Genomic DNA, 12,838 nt, shown 5'->3' on the forward strand with positions numbered 1-12,838 from the left:
CTGAACTGTTTCCATAACCTACGGACTCATTTTGAAGTTCTCTTCATTTCTGGATATTTATTGCTTATTTATTTATTATTATTATTTCCTTTTTCTCTTTCTTTTGTATTTGCATTTGTTGTCTTTTGCATACTGGTTGGCCACCCTGTTGGGTGTGGTCTTTCATTGATTCGATTATGGTTATTGGATATATTGAGTGTACTCAGAAGAAAATTGGCAGGGCTGTACATGGTGACATACATAGCATTCACTTTGATAATAAATTACTTTGAGTTTTGAACTTTAAAGGGGAAGTTAAATAATCAATATTATCATGACATTTTGAAGAAACGGCTTTTCATTTTTGTATTCCATTCCCCTTCTTTAAGGAATCTATTAGGCCTGTACTCCACTTCAATTGAAGGGCCTTGACCTGAAACATTAATTGCTTCTCTTTCCATAGATGCTCCCTAACTAGATGAGCTTTTTCAGCATTTTCTGTTTTTACCCCTTTCTCCAATTTCTGGTCTCGTTGGTTATAGGTGGCCAACCTGTTTTAGGGAAGATATTAGTCTTCTCTGCAGATCTCACACTTCTGCTCAATCATATGACTAAGTAGGAGGTAGTAGCATCTCCCATGTTGTTGGGAAACCCCTGTGAAATCTAGGAGACACAAGAGACTGCAGATGCTGAAAGCTAGAGCAATAATCTGCTGGAAAAACTCAGCAGGTTTCAGCTGGAAACATTGAATTCCTTACCTCAAACTGTCTGTTGCAAACCACTTTAGCACTAAGAAAAATAGTAAAATTTGGGATTACTTTGAACAAAAATCTGAGAAGTACTAATTTGCAGAGAGAGAAACAGAGCTAAGCTTTTAGAAAAATTACTTTAATCTAAAGTTTTATTTTCAGAATTTCAATATAGAACATAGAACATTACAGCACAGTACAGGCCAATGATATTGTGCTTATCTTTTAACCTATTGTAAGGTTAATCTAACCCTTCCCTCCTACATAGCCCTTCATTTTTCTATTATCCATGTGCTCAGCAAAGAATTTCTTAAATGGTCTCTCCCACCTCCCCTGGCTCTCACTGCAGTTTGTGTAAATGAGTACGCCTCTGACATTTCAGAGCCTATCTGAAGGATTTGGCTCTTGGCTATATAAATTATTCTGATTTATTCTAGTAATTTTTCAGTTAATGGCCTATTTGCATCTGAGGGCAGTGGTCATTATGTTACAGACACAGACCATTATTAATTTGCGTAGATTGGTATGCCACTTCTTATACACTAGTTTAACTAAAATGATGCAAATTTAAATTCATATTGACACAAAAAAATTGGAAGATATAATTCTTGTATTGTGGATTGAATAAAGACAGTGAATGCAGTTGACAAGGGTCAGCCGCCACTAACAGATTCAAAGCATTTACATCTCTTGCCTGTCATGATTCTGTTTTAAGAATTAAAAACCTCTTTTTAAGGGAATAACATCAGTAGATGGCAACTGTAAGGTGTACACAAACCTGGTTCCTGTCTGAAAAGAGTCTGGAGTGTAAAAATAATTCTCTGTCATCTTAGCTGCTATTAGCAACTTGACCTATGCCTTGTACAGTGCAGCCACAGCAGCTGTGACTCTTCTGTAAGCACATATTTTGAAACATGGATGACTTACATTTTGTTTCCCATTGTGGTTCAGTTTGGACCATCGTTTCTTAACCATACAAGTACAACTTCCCCCTGAAAGCTGCTCTCCAGCAGCTGGTTCTAATCTGTTTCATCTCTGTTTTTTTCTCCTAGTCATGGTATACAACTAATAAAACCGGATGTGTTCAGAAGCTTGTTGTCTAGACGAAGTCCTTTGGTACATTCCACATTCTCACCTTTCAGACTTTACAAATTGACGTGGCAAAAGAAAGCGAGAGAAAAGCCCAACCTGCCGAAGGGTTTCGGTCCAAAACGTTGATGGCACACTTTTCCACAGATGCTGCCTGGCCTGCTGAGTTCCTCCAGCATTTTGTGTGTGTAGGCAATAGGAAGCATTAGTTTTCATATTGTCTATCAGTCATAGACTCACAAAGCTATAGAGTTATACAGCATAGAAACAGACCTTTCAGCTCAACTCGTTCATGCAGATCAAATTGCCTGTCTGAGTTGAGTCCCATTTACATTCGTTGGTCTCAATTCACTCTGAACCTTTTCTAGTGTTACGCCTGTGCCCCCCCCCGTCCTTTTTGAGAATTGCAAGATCGCTGTTAAGTCAGGTCAGGAGACCCAGGAAATGAGAGAGAGACGTTTGGAATGTCCTGGCCCCAGTGATACAAAGCCACGGAACAGGTCATTGTCTGTTGGAGACGGAATTGTGTGTTGAATACTATGCTTCGTGGAAGCCCTCAGGCAACGTGGGCTGGTTGGGGGATGGCATCATTCCACCCTGATTGACATCTGAGACCCTGTGAGTGGGGATAAAAGAGGGTCTGGGGAACGGCCCCTGGACACGCACCAGGAGAAACGCTAGAAGTTCCGTGACGGCATTTAATAGCGACAGCCGGTGGAGGGCCCATGTGTGTCCTTTCCCGTTGCCCCAGGATTCAGTCCCTACCACAGAAGGCGGCTTAGTTAAGGAAGAGATCACCACCGACGCCATTTCGAAGGATCGACATCATAAAACAGGAACGGGCAAGTTCTAAACCTCCGTCTCTCTCTCTCTCCAACCAAAAGCTGCAGCTTGAATGAACTTGAGTGACTTTTATATTTCCATTGGACAATACATTATCCCCTAGACAACAATAGAACTATTTCTTATTGATTATTATACCCGCGCTTTTAGATTTAGTATTGACGACGTATATTATCTGTATGTTTGCATTGATATTATTTTTGTGTATTTTTATCAATAAATACTGTTAAAAATAGTACCATCAGACTTCAACGGACCTCTCTATCTTTGCTGATAAGTGACCCAGTTACGGGGTACATAACACTATCGACCTAACAGCCTAAGTGTCTTTTATAAATAGTAACATACACAAAATGCTAGAGCAACTCCGCAGGTAGGGCAGCACCAATGGAAACAAACAGTCCATGTTTCGGACTGAGACCCTTCTTCAGTCCTGCAGAAGGATCTTGGCCTGAACTGTCAACTGTTTGTTCATTTCCATGGATGCTGGTAGACCTGCTGAGTTCCTCCAACATTTTGCGTATATTGCTGGAAATTCAAAGCATCTGCAGAATTTCTTGTGTTTATATTTTATATGTGGTAATTGTACTTACCTCTAACACCCTCCTCTGGCAGTTCATTCCAGATACCCACCACCCTCACTTCCCCTTTAGAACTTCTGCTCCCATCTTAAATCTATGCAACTTAGCCTTAGACTTCCTTTATAATGGGAAGAAGACATTGACCTCATCTAAGCCCCTCATGACATTAGATACCACATAATGTCCCCTCTCAGGGGATAAAGCCCAAGCCTATCCATTCTGTCCTTATAACTCAAGTTCTCAGTCCACCATTTATATACCTTTTCCAGCTTAATGATATCCTTCCTATAGCTGGGTGACCAGAACTACATACAATACTCCAAGTCTGTTTTCAACAGACTTGTTGAGATAGTTATTAATGAATATGATAAAGTTGGGATCACAGAGACATGGCTCCAGGGTGACCAAGGATGGGAACTCAACATCCAGGGATATTCAATATTCAGGAGGGATAGACAGGAAAGAAAAGGAGGTGGGGTAGCATTGCTGGTTAGAGAGGAGATTAATGCAATAGAAAGGAAGGACATTAGCCTGGAGGATGTGGAATCGATATGGGTTGAGTTGCATAACACTAAGGGGCAGAAAATGCTGGTGGGAGTTGCGTAGAGGCCACCTAACTGTAGTAGTGAGGTTGGGGATGGCATTTAACAGGAAAATAGAAATGTGTGCAATAAAGGAAGAGTAATTATAATGGGTGACTTCAATCTACATACAGATTGGGTGAACCAACTTGGTTAGGGTGCTGAGAAGAGAATTTCAGTTCATTGGCTATATTTAAGAGGAAGTTAGATATGGCCGTTGTGGCTAAAGGGATCGGGGGTATGGAGAGAAAGCAGGTACAGGGTTCTGAGTTGGATGATCAGCCATGATCATACTGAATGGCGGTGCAGGCTCGTAGGTCCGAATGGCCTACTCCGGAACCTATTTTTTATGTTTCTATGTTTAACTACATCCTGTACTGTTGCAACATAAGAGAGAGGGGCAGAAATGGGTGATCAAGTCAAGTGAGATTTATTGTCATTTGACTCGTCGTCATGCTTACCCCTTGAGGGCGAGGATGATGGTCTTCATTCCCTTGATCTATTTATGGGCTCTCAAGTGGCTTCTGAGTCCAATCATGGCTTTGAAACTACTTCCGCATCCAGGACAGGTAGTTCCAGGTGGCAGATCGGGCTTTGGCTGTTGCTGCCTCTCTTTCTGTTTTCTTCTCTTTTCTTCTAATTCTGAACATATGTTGGCTTCGAAAGTTGCTGTTCCTTCTCAAATGATGGTTTGCCAGAGTTTCGTGTCCTTGACATTGGTTTCCCAATTGTTAATGTCGATGTTACATTTCTTCATGTTGGCTCTTAAGACATCTTTGAATCTCTTCTCTTGTCAGCGTCTTTTATGTTTGCCATTTTTAAGCTGGGAGTAGAAGATTTGTTTTGGCAGATGTTCATCTTTCATCCAAACAACATGACCACTCCATCTTAGTTGGTTCTTGATGACATAGTCCTCAATGCTTGTTGGTTTTGCTTCATTTAGCACACTGACATTGGTTCTTCTATCTTCCCAGCTGATATTTAAGATGCTTCGAAGACAGCATTGATGGAACTTTTCAAGTGCCTTCAGATGTCGTTGGTATGCTGTACAGGTTTCTGATGCATACAGGGACGTTCGGATCATCACTGCTTTGTACACTAGCATTTTGGCATCTGTTTGGATGTCATAATCATGAAAGACTCTTGTTCAGAGACGTCCAAAAGCTGTTCCAGTGCATTTAAGACAAAGTCAGATCTCGTCATTAAGGTCAACATTGGAGGAGAGGAAGGTAGTCCATGTTTTCCAGGGTTGTTTCGCCAAGTTGAATTGATGGTTAAGTCTGATTTGTCTCAGTTGGTAACAGTTGGTAGATGATCTGAGTCTTCTTGGAATTGATGATGTCCAAGTTTCATGAATGCACAGTTAAAGGCAGTCAGAATCTGTTGTAGGTGCTTTTCTGAGAGAGTTGCAGCACAGTTGTCATCTGCGTATTGGAACTCGATGAGGGAACTTGTAGAAGTCTTGTTTTTGGACTTGAGTTGGGCAAGATTGAAAAATCTGCCATCTGTTCTGTAGACAATTTCAATTCCTGGGGGTAGGATGATGTGGATGATTGTCGCAATGAAGATGGTAAACAAAGTTGGGGCAATCGTGCATCCCTGTTTTACTCCTGATCTGACTTGAAAAGGCTTACTGTTACAATTGCTGGCCATGACTGTGGCAAGCACGCCATCGTGGAGGAGTCTCAGGATTTGAATGTACTTTTAAGGGCATCCATAGTTTGACAGGACATCCCATAGGAGTTCCCTTGGTAATGAGTCAAAGGCTTTGGTGAGGTCGATGAATGCCATGTACAAAGGTTGAAATTGTTCACAACATTTTTCTTGTAGTTGCCACATTGTGAAGATCTTGTTGATTATTCCACGTCATGGCCTAAAACCAGCTTGTGTCTCTGGAAGGATCTTCTCGGCTAAAGGCTTGAGCCGGTTGTTCATGATGCAGTTGAGGATTTTTCCTGTTGTTGCTAACAGGGAAATTCCACGATAGTTTCCTCATCGGATCGATCACCTTTCCCTTTGTAGATGGTGATGATTGCTGAGTCTCTAAAGTCTGCTGGTACATCTTCATTTATCCAGATCTTGATGAGAAGTTGATGCAGTTGGTAATAGAACAGGTTACCTCTAATTTTGCAGATCTCGGCTGGTATTCCATTGAGTCCAGTGGCCTTGATGTTTTTCAAGGTTTTGATGGCTTCCTTGACCTGTTCATTTGTTGGTATTTTGCTTAGGGAGTTGCAATGGGCTGTTTTGGAATGTTGCTAATCACATTCCTGCCAAATGAGAAAGTTTGATTTAGAAGATCTTCAAAGTGCTCCCTCCATCTGGAATTGATGTCAGTATTGCTCTTCGGGGTGGTTGTGCTGTCTTTACGACAGTTATTTAGTTTATAATATTTTTGCTTAGTAATTCATTCGATAGTATTTTCTAGTTAGAATTAGAAGTGTTTAAAGTATATTCATTGCATGTAAAATATATCGGCATGCGATGACGTCACATCCGGTTTCGCCGCGTCTTGTGGGAAAGTACCGGTTTGCAATTAGCGCGAGGGTGGGGGCTCACCACGAGGCACACCTGAGCAGAAGTTGTTTTGCAGGCATGAGAAATCACAATGAGAGCAACGCTGTAAGTTAATAGATAATCGATATATTGAACTAAGATGTTAATGCCGATCCTGTTAGAAGTAACGACGGTCGATAATGTTTATGCTTTCGTTAGTTAAAGAGTTGCAGATAGTTTGCATGGAAGTGTATTTAAAGTAGTCAATGGAGCAGGTAAACTCTCCCTGTATACTGCACCTTAGTGTAATGTAGTTATAGTCACCTTTGCAAGTATTTACAATTGAAATGTGATATTAAGGAAGGAACAAATACTGTATCAATCTTGTATTGTTTTATCAACAGTTTTCACCATATGTTAATGTGAAGAGTGAACAGTAAATGGTTAATCTTACTGCGATCTGGTTCTTATTGACTGTGGTTTATCTCGACGTTTAATTCGGCGTTTCGTTACACGCGAAGGAGAACGTTACAGTGGTTAAACCATTTTCGCTTTTGAGAGGGGCTTGACCAAGAGTGGTTGGGCCAAAAATAGCTTTAGTTGCGTTGAAAAAGCTTCAAGAGTCTGTTAGTTGCTGGATTTCCTGAGCTTTCTTCCTCCACCACTGGTTTTTCTGGCTTCTGGACTGCAGCCTTGCATTCCTGATAGTGTTTCCTTTTGGTAGCCGATTGCTGGTCATTTTGTAAGGTGATGAAAGCTTTTCTCTTTTCATTGATGAGTTGTTGGAGTAATTTGTCATTATCATCGAACCAGTCCTGATGATTTTTCGTCTTGAACGCAATTGTTTCTTTACAGGTGGTGATGATAGTATTCTTCAATTGATTCTACAGATGGTGAGATTTGTTGAGACAGTTGTTCTTGAAGATTTTGTTGGAACTTCTGTACATGGTTGATGTCTTGAAGGATGTCAACATTGAATTTCTTGATAGTGTTCTGATTTTGGTGTTTCTTTTTGGACCGAATCTCATTCTCATGGTGGACGAGATGAGTTGATGGTCTGTCCAGCACTCATCAGCACCAGTAACAGCTCTTGTTGGTCCTGAGATTGTACGATGATGTAGTCGATGAGGTGCCAGTGTTTGGAACTGCTAGGATGCTGCCAGGACACATCGTGCCTCCTTTTCTGGTGAAGTAGGGTGTTTGTAATCACCAGGTTGTGTTCAGCACATTTGGTGAGGAGAAATGTTTCATTGGCGTTGACCTTGCCAACTCCTTCCTTGCTTATTATTCCAGTCCAGAGCCTGTGATCTTTCCCGACTCGAGCATTGAAGTCTCCCAAGAGAATGATCTTGTCGTTGTTGGGAACAGAGGAAAGGGCATGGTCAAGTTGGGCATAGAAGTTCATCTTTACTTCATCTTCAGCATCCAGAGTTGGAGCATAGGTGCTGGTGATGGTGGCGTGTTGGTTCTTGATGAGCTGGATTCGCAGAGTCATGAGGCATTCATTGATTCCCAGTGGTTGCTCTGTCAGCTTCTGAGGGAGGCTGTTTCGGATGACAAAACCTACTCCATGGATCCTCGGTTGTTCAGGATCAAGTCCTTTCCAGAAAAAGTGGATTGACCTTGCTCTTCCTTTAGTTGCCCTTCTCCAGCTCTGTGGGTCTCACTCAGAGCAACAATGTTGAAGTTGAATTTTTTGAGTTCCCGGGCAACAAAGGCAGTTCTCCTCTCTGGTCGGTCTGAGTTTGGGTTATCCATCAGAGTCCATATATTCCAGATGCCAAATTTCATAGTTTCACTTCTCGATGTTTTTCGACCGCACGATGGTGAATCCTCTGGACGCGACTTTCCAGGCAGGATGGGGTGAAGCAGACTATTTTTAGGGCACCTTTTCTAGCCCCCTTCCCAGATCGTGGTGGGCAGAGTGGATCCTAAATAGGGCTGCTCAGACGTGAATACTGCTACCGAACAACTTTCTTGCTTCTGTCCAAAAGTTGAGTGACTGAACCAAATGTTCTCCACTTTCATGCTGGTTCTTGACTAGGAGCTTCCAGCCATCACATTGCCTGCTCCTGTCACCCTCTCCCGATCACAGAAAGACTTGAAGAAGTGGCCCACAGAGCGAAGATGCCTGTGTGTGTTTGTTTAATGTGTACTTGATGTTGCACTCCAGGAGGCAGACGATACTTCACAAATCAACCAGTTGATTCCAATGGTATGAAAACAACGATGATTGGAGTTGGTGGATTTGTTGCAGCCTTCATCCACCTTCACAGCCGTTGAGGTCGAAGTAACTTCATTGGCCTGTTTCACCATTGAGGTCTTGGTTGGATTGTTCTTTGTCAGGGACCTCACCGCCAGGGGTGCATAGCTCCAGACGACATCACTCTTGGGATTTCAGGACCACACACGCTTCTCCACCAATGCAGCAAGGAGTTAGAAGCTTATTGGCCTGGGGGAAGAAACTGTTTCCCATCCTGACTGTTCCTGTTTTTATGCATTGTAGTCTCCTCCCTGATGGTAGAAAGTCAAAGAGGAGGCTGAATTGAATTGACTTTATTATTTACATCCTTCATATACATGGGAGTAAAAATCTTTGTTACATCTCCCTCTAAATGTGCAATCATAATAATTTATAATAAAAAGCACAGTCAGTGTAACATAGAAATACACTCATATCAGCATGAGTTCATCAGTCTGATGGCCTGGTGGAAGAAGCTTTCCCAGAGCCTGTTGGTCCTGGCTTTCATGCTGCGATACCGTTTCCAGGTGGAACAATTTGCAGTTGGGGTAACTCGGGTCCTCAGTGATCCTTTGGGCCCTTTTTACACACCTGTCTCTGTAAATGTCCTGAAGTTCACATCTACAGATGTGCTGGGCTGTCTGTGCCACTCTCTGCAGTCCTGCGATTGATCCCATACCAGGCAGTGATGCAGCCAGTCAGTCAGGAGAGTCCTTGGGATATGGGGGCCTACACCAGATTTCTTCAACTGTCTGAGGTGAAAGAGGTGTTGTCCTTCCTCACCACACAGCCAGTATGTACAGACAACATGAGATCCTCGGTGATGTGTGTGCTGAGGAACTTAAAGCTGTTCACTCTCTCAACCCCTGATCCACTGATATATAGGAATTACCCTGTCTCCATTCCTCCTGTAATCCACAAGCAGCTCCTTTGTTTTTGCGACATTGAGGAAGAGGTTGTTTTCTTAACACCACTGTGTCAGGGTGATGACTTTCTCTGTAGGCTGCCTCATTATTATTTGAGACAAGGCCAATCAGTGTAGTGTTGTCAGCAAATTTAATTAGCGGATTGGAGCTGTGGGTGGTGACACAGTAATGGGTATACAGAGAGTGAAGGAAGGGGCTTAGTACATAGCACTGTGGGGCACCTATGTTGAGGATCAGAGGGGCAGAGGTGAGGGAGCCCACTCTTACCACCTGCTGGCGATCTGACAGGAAGTCCAGGATCCAGCTACACAAGGCCGGGTGAAGGCTGAGCTTCTTGTCAAGCTTGGATGGAATTATGGTGTTGAATGCTGAACTATAGTCCAAGAACAGCATTCTCACATAAGCATCCTTCTTCTCCAGATGTGTATGAACGGTGTGTAGAGCAGTGACTATTGCATCACCAGTCTGTCGTATCTGTTAGTGAATTGTAGGGGGTGCAGTGTGGGTGGGAGCAAGCTGCAGATTTAGTCCTTGACCAACCTCTCAAAGCAGTTGCTTATTACTGAGTTGAGTGCGACAGGATGCCAGTGATGCACCATCAATAACTCTTGGAGACGTGAGTTAAGGTAGGCTTTTATTGGCTGGAAGAATGCACCGTCAGCAGCAAGAGACCACCACACAACATCCTGGAGACTGAGGAAGGAACAGTGCCTCCAATCACCTTTATACAGGAGTCTGTGGGAGGAGCCACAGGAGCAGTCAGTGAAGGGGCGTGTCCAGACAGGTATATGTAGTTCACCACAGCCAGTCGTTCAGACATGTAACCTTGGTCTTTTTATGTACAAGAACAATGGTGGATGTTTTGAAGCAGGAGGGCACTCTACTCTGGGAGAGGGAGAGATTAAAATGTCTGTAAACACGCCTACTATTTGTGCCATCCAAATCTTGAGTGCTCGCCCTGGGATGCTGTCCACGGCCTTGCGGCTGTCCTCTCATTGGAAACTTCAGCCTCAGAGATGACCAGGCTGCAGGTCACCTCAGTGGTTCATTGCTGGCAATGTCCAATTAAACGTAAAAAATATTTAGCTCGATTGGGAGGGAGGCAGAGATGTTGGATACACCACTGTGTTTAACTTTGAAGTCTGTGATGATGTGCAGACCTTGCCATAAGCTGCACATGTTGATGGTGGAGAGTTGCATCTGAATCTTGTCCCTGTATTGTCATTTCACTGCCTCGATGACTTTGCGTAGATCGTAGCTGCATTTCTTGAGCTCCTGCTGATTACCAATAATGCAAGCTCTGTGTCGAGCAGTAAGTGCTGCTTGCATGGAACTGTTGATCCAGGGTTTCTAGTTTGGATAGACCCTGACCAACTTCTGGGGGACAACATCCTTGATGCTCTTTGGATGAAACTCATGACTCCATCCGTGAACTCAGAGACATCCTCATCATGGAAGACATTCCAGTCGATGTCATCAAAGCAGTCCTGTAGCATGGAGACTGATTGGCCGGACTAACAGTGGACGCTTTTAATTATGGCCACCTCTTGTTTCAGCTTCTGCCTGTAATTTGGCAGCAGCAAGATGGAGGAGTGATCTGATTTTCCACATGGGGGGGGGGCAAAGGAGCACTTTGTAAGCATTGCAGAAGGGAGAGTAGCAGTGGCCGAGTATGCTATCTCCCCATGTGCTCACCTGGGTGTATTGACAAAACTTTAGAGAGACTTTCGTCAGCGATGCTCTATTAAAGTCACCAGCGACAATGGTGAGATCCTTAATAATACTAAGAGCCCTGCATATGCAGCACTTCTGATAAATGTCCTTGATGGATGGTGGAGAGATTCCTATGATCCTCTCAGCTGTCCTCAGAGTCTTTTGTAGGGATTTCAGATGCAACGTTTGACTGCTCCCATACCAGATGGTGTTGTAACTTGTCAAGATGCACTCAATGGTGCTCCTATAAAATGCAGTTGAGATGGAGGAAGGGGAGTGGGGGGTGGGGGGGGGGTGGGGTGAGCCTTGTTTGCCTCAATCTTCCCAAGTGGAGGTTTTGCTGTGCCTTCTTATTCAGGGGGGTGGTATTAAAGGAGCAAGTGAGGTCATCCATAATCTGAGCTCCCAGGAACTCAGTGCACTTAACTCTCTCTACAGAGGAGCCACATATCTGCAGAGGGGGATGGTTCATCTGCATTAGATTAGATTAGATTCAACTTTATTGTCATTGTGCCGAGTACAGATACAAAGCCAATGAAATGCAGTTAGCATCTAACCAGAAATGTAAAGAATAGTGTTATTTACAAAATAACTGCGAATAAAAATTAAGTGTTACAGCACACAAAATTAAAAATGCTGAGACAGTCCAATATGGGTGCAATACTGCTTAGCACTGTGATGTGAGGTTCAGCAGGGTCACAGCCTCAGGGAAGAAGCTCTTCCTGTGCCTGCTGGTGCGGGAGCAGAGGCACCTGTAGTGCCTACTGGATGGGAGGAAAGTAAAAAGTCCATGGTTAGGGTGAGATGTATCCTTGATAATGATCTTCACTCTGCCCAGGCAGCATTTACGGTCGATATTCTCAATGGTGGGCAATTGGGTGCTGATAATCCGCAGGGCAGTTTTCCCCACGCGCTGGAGTGCTTTGCCGTCTGATACGGTCCTGAAGTTCACAATGATTTCCTTTGTCTTCTCCAAGTTCAGGTGGTTCTTCTCACACCGATCCACCAGCTGCTCTACTTCCTCTCTATACTTTGTCTCGTCATCATTTTTTAATAAGGCTGTTGTGTCATCTGCAAACGATAACGTGGTTTGAGCTGGATCTTGCGACAGCAGCGGGCTAAGTACACAGCCTTGGGGAGTGCCAGTTCTCAGCGTAATGAGACAAGAGATGTTGCCACACAGACTGACTGTTAAGAAGTTCACAATCCAATTGAAGAGGGAGGTGTTGAGACCCAGCAAAGATAGTTTCCACACCAGTTTCTGGGGTTTGATGGTTTTTAATGCCGAACTGAATTCCATAAGCAGCAGTCTGGCAAATGAGACCCCATTTCCAGTTGGGACAGGACAAAGTGGAGGGCAGAGGCTATTGCATCGTCAGTGGATCGATTTGAGCAATAATCGAACTGTAAACAAGGAAATAACAACTGGAAATAAGGCTTTAATATGCTCAATGACCAGCCACTCAAAGCATTTCATAATAATTGATGTTAATGCCACCAGAGGATGGTCGTTTAAACAGGATACTGTCACTTCCTTTGGCACTGGAATGATGGTTGCTGCCTTGAAAACTGAGGGGACAATGGATTGTTCCAGACATGTTAAATATATCCATCAGCTGGGCTATTTGACCCACTGAGT

The sequence above is a fragment of the Hypanus sabinus genome, chromosome 14 (assembly GCF_030144855.1).
Source record: "Hypanus sabinus isolate sHypSab1 chromosome 14, sHypSab1.hap1, whole genome shotgun sequence".
Taxonomy (NCBI): domain Eukaryota; kingdom Metazoa; phylum Chordata; class Chondrichthyes; order Myliobatiformes; family Dasyatidae; genus Hypanus; species Hypanus sabinus.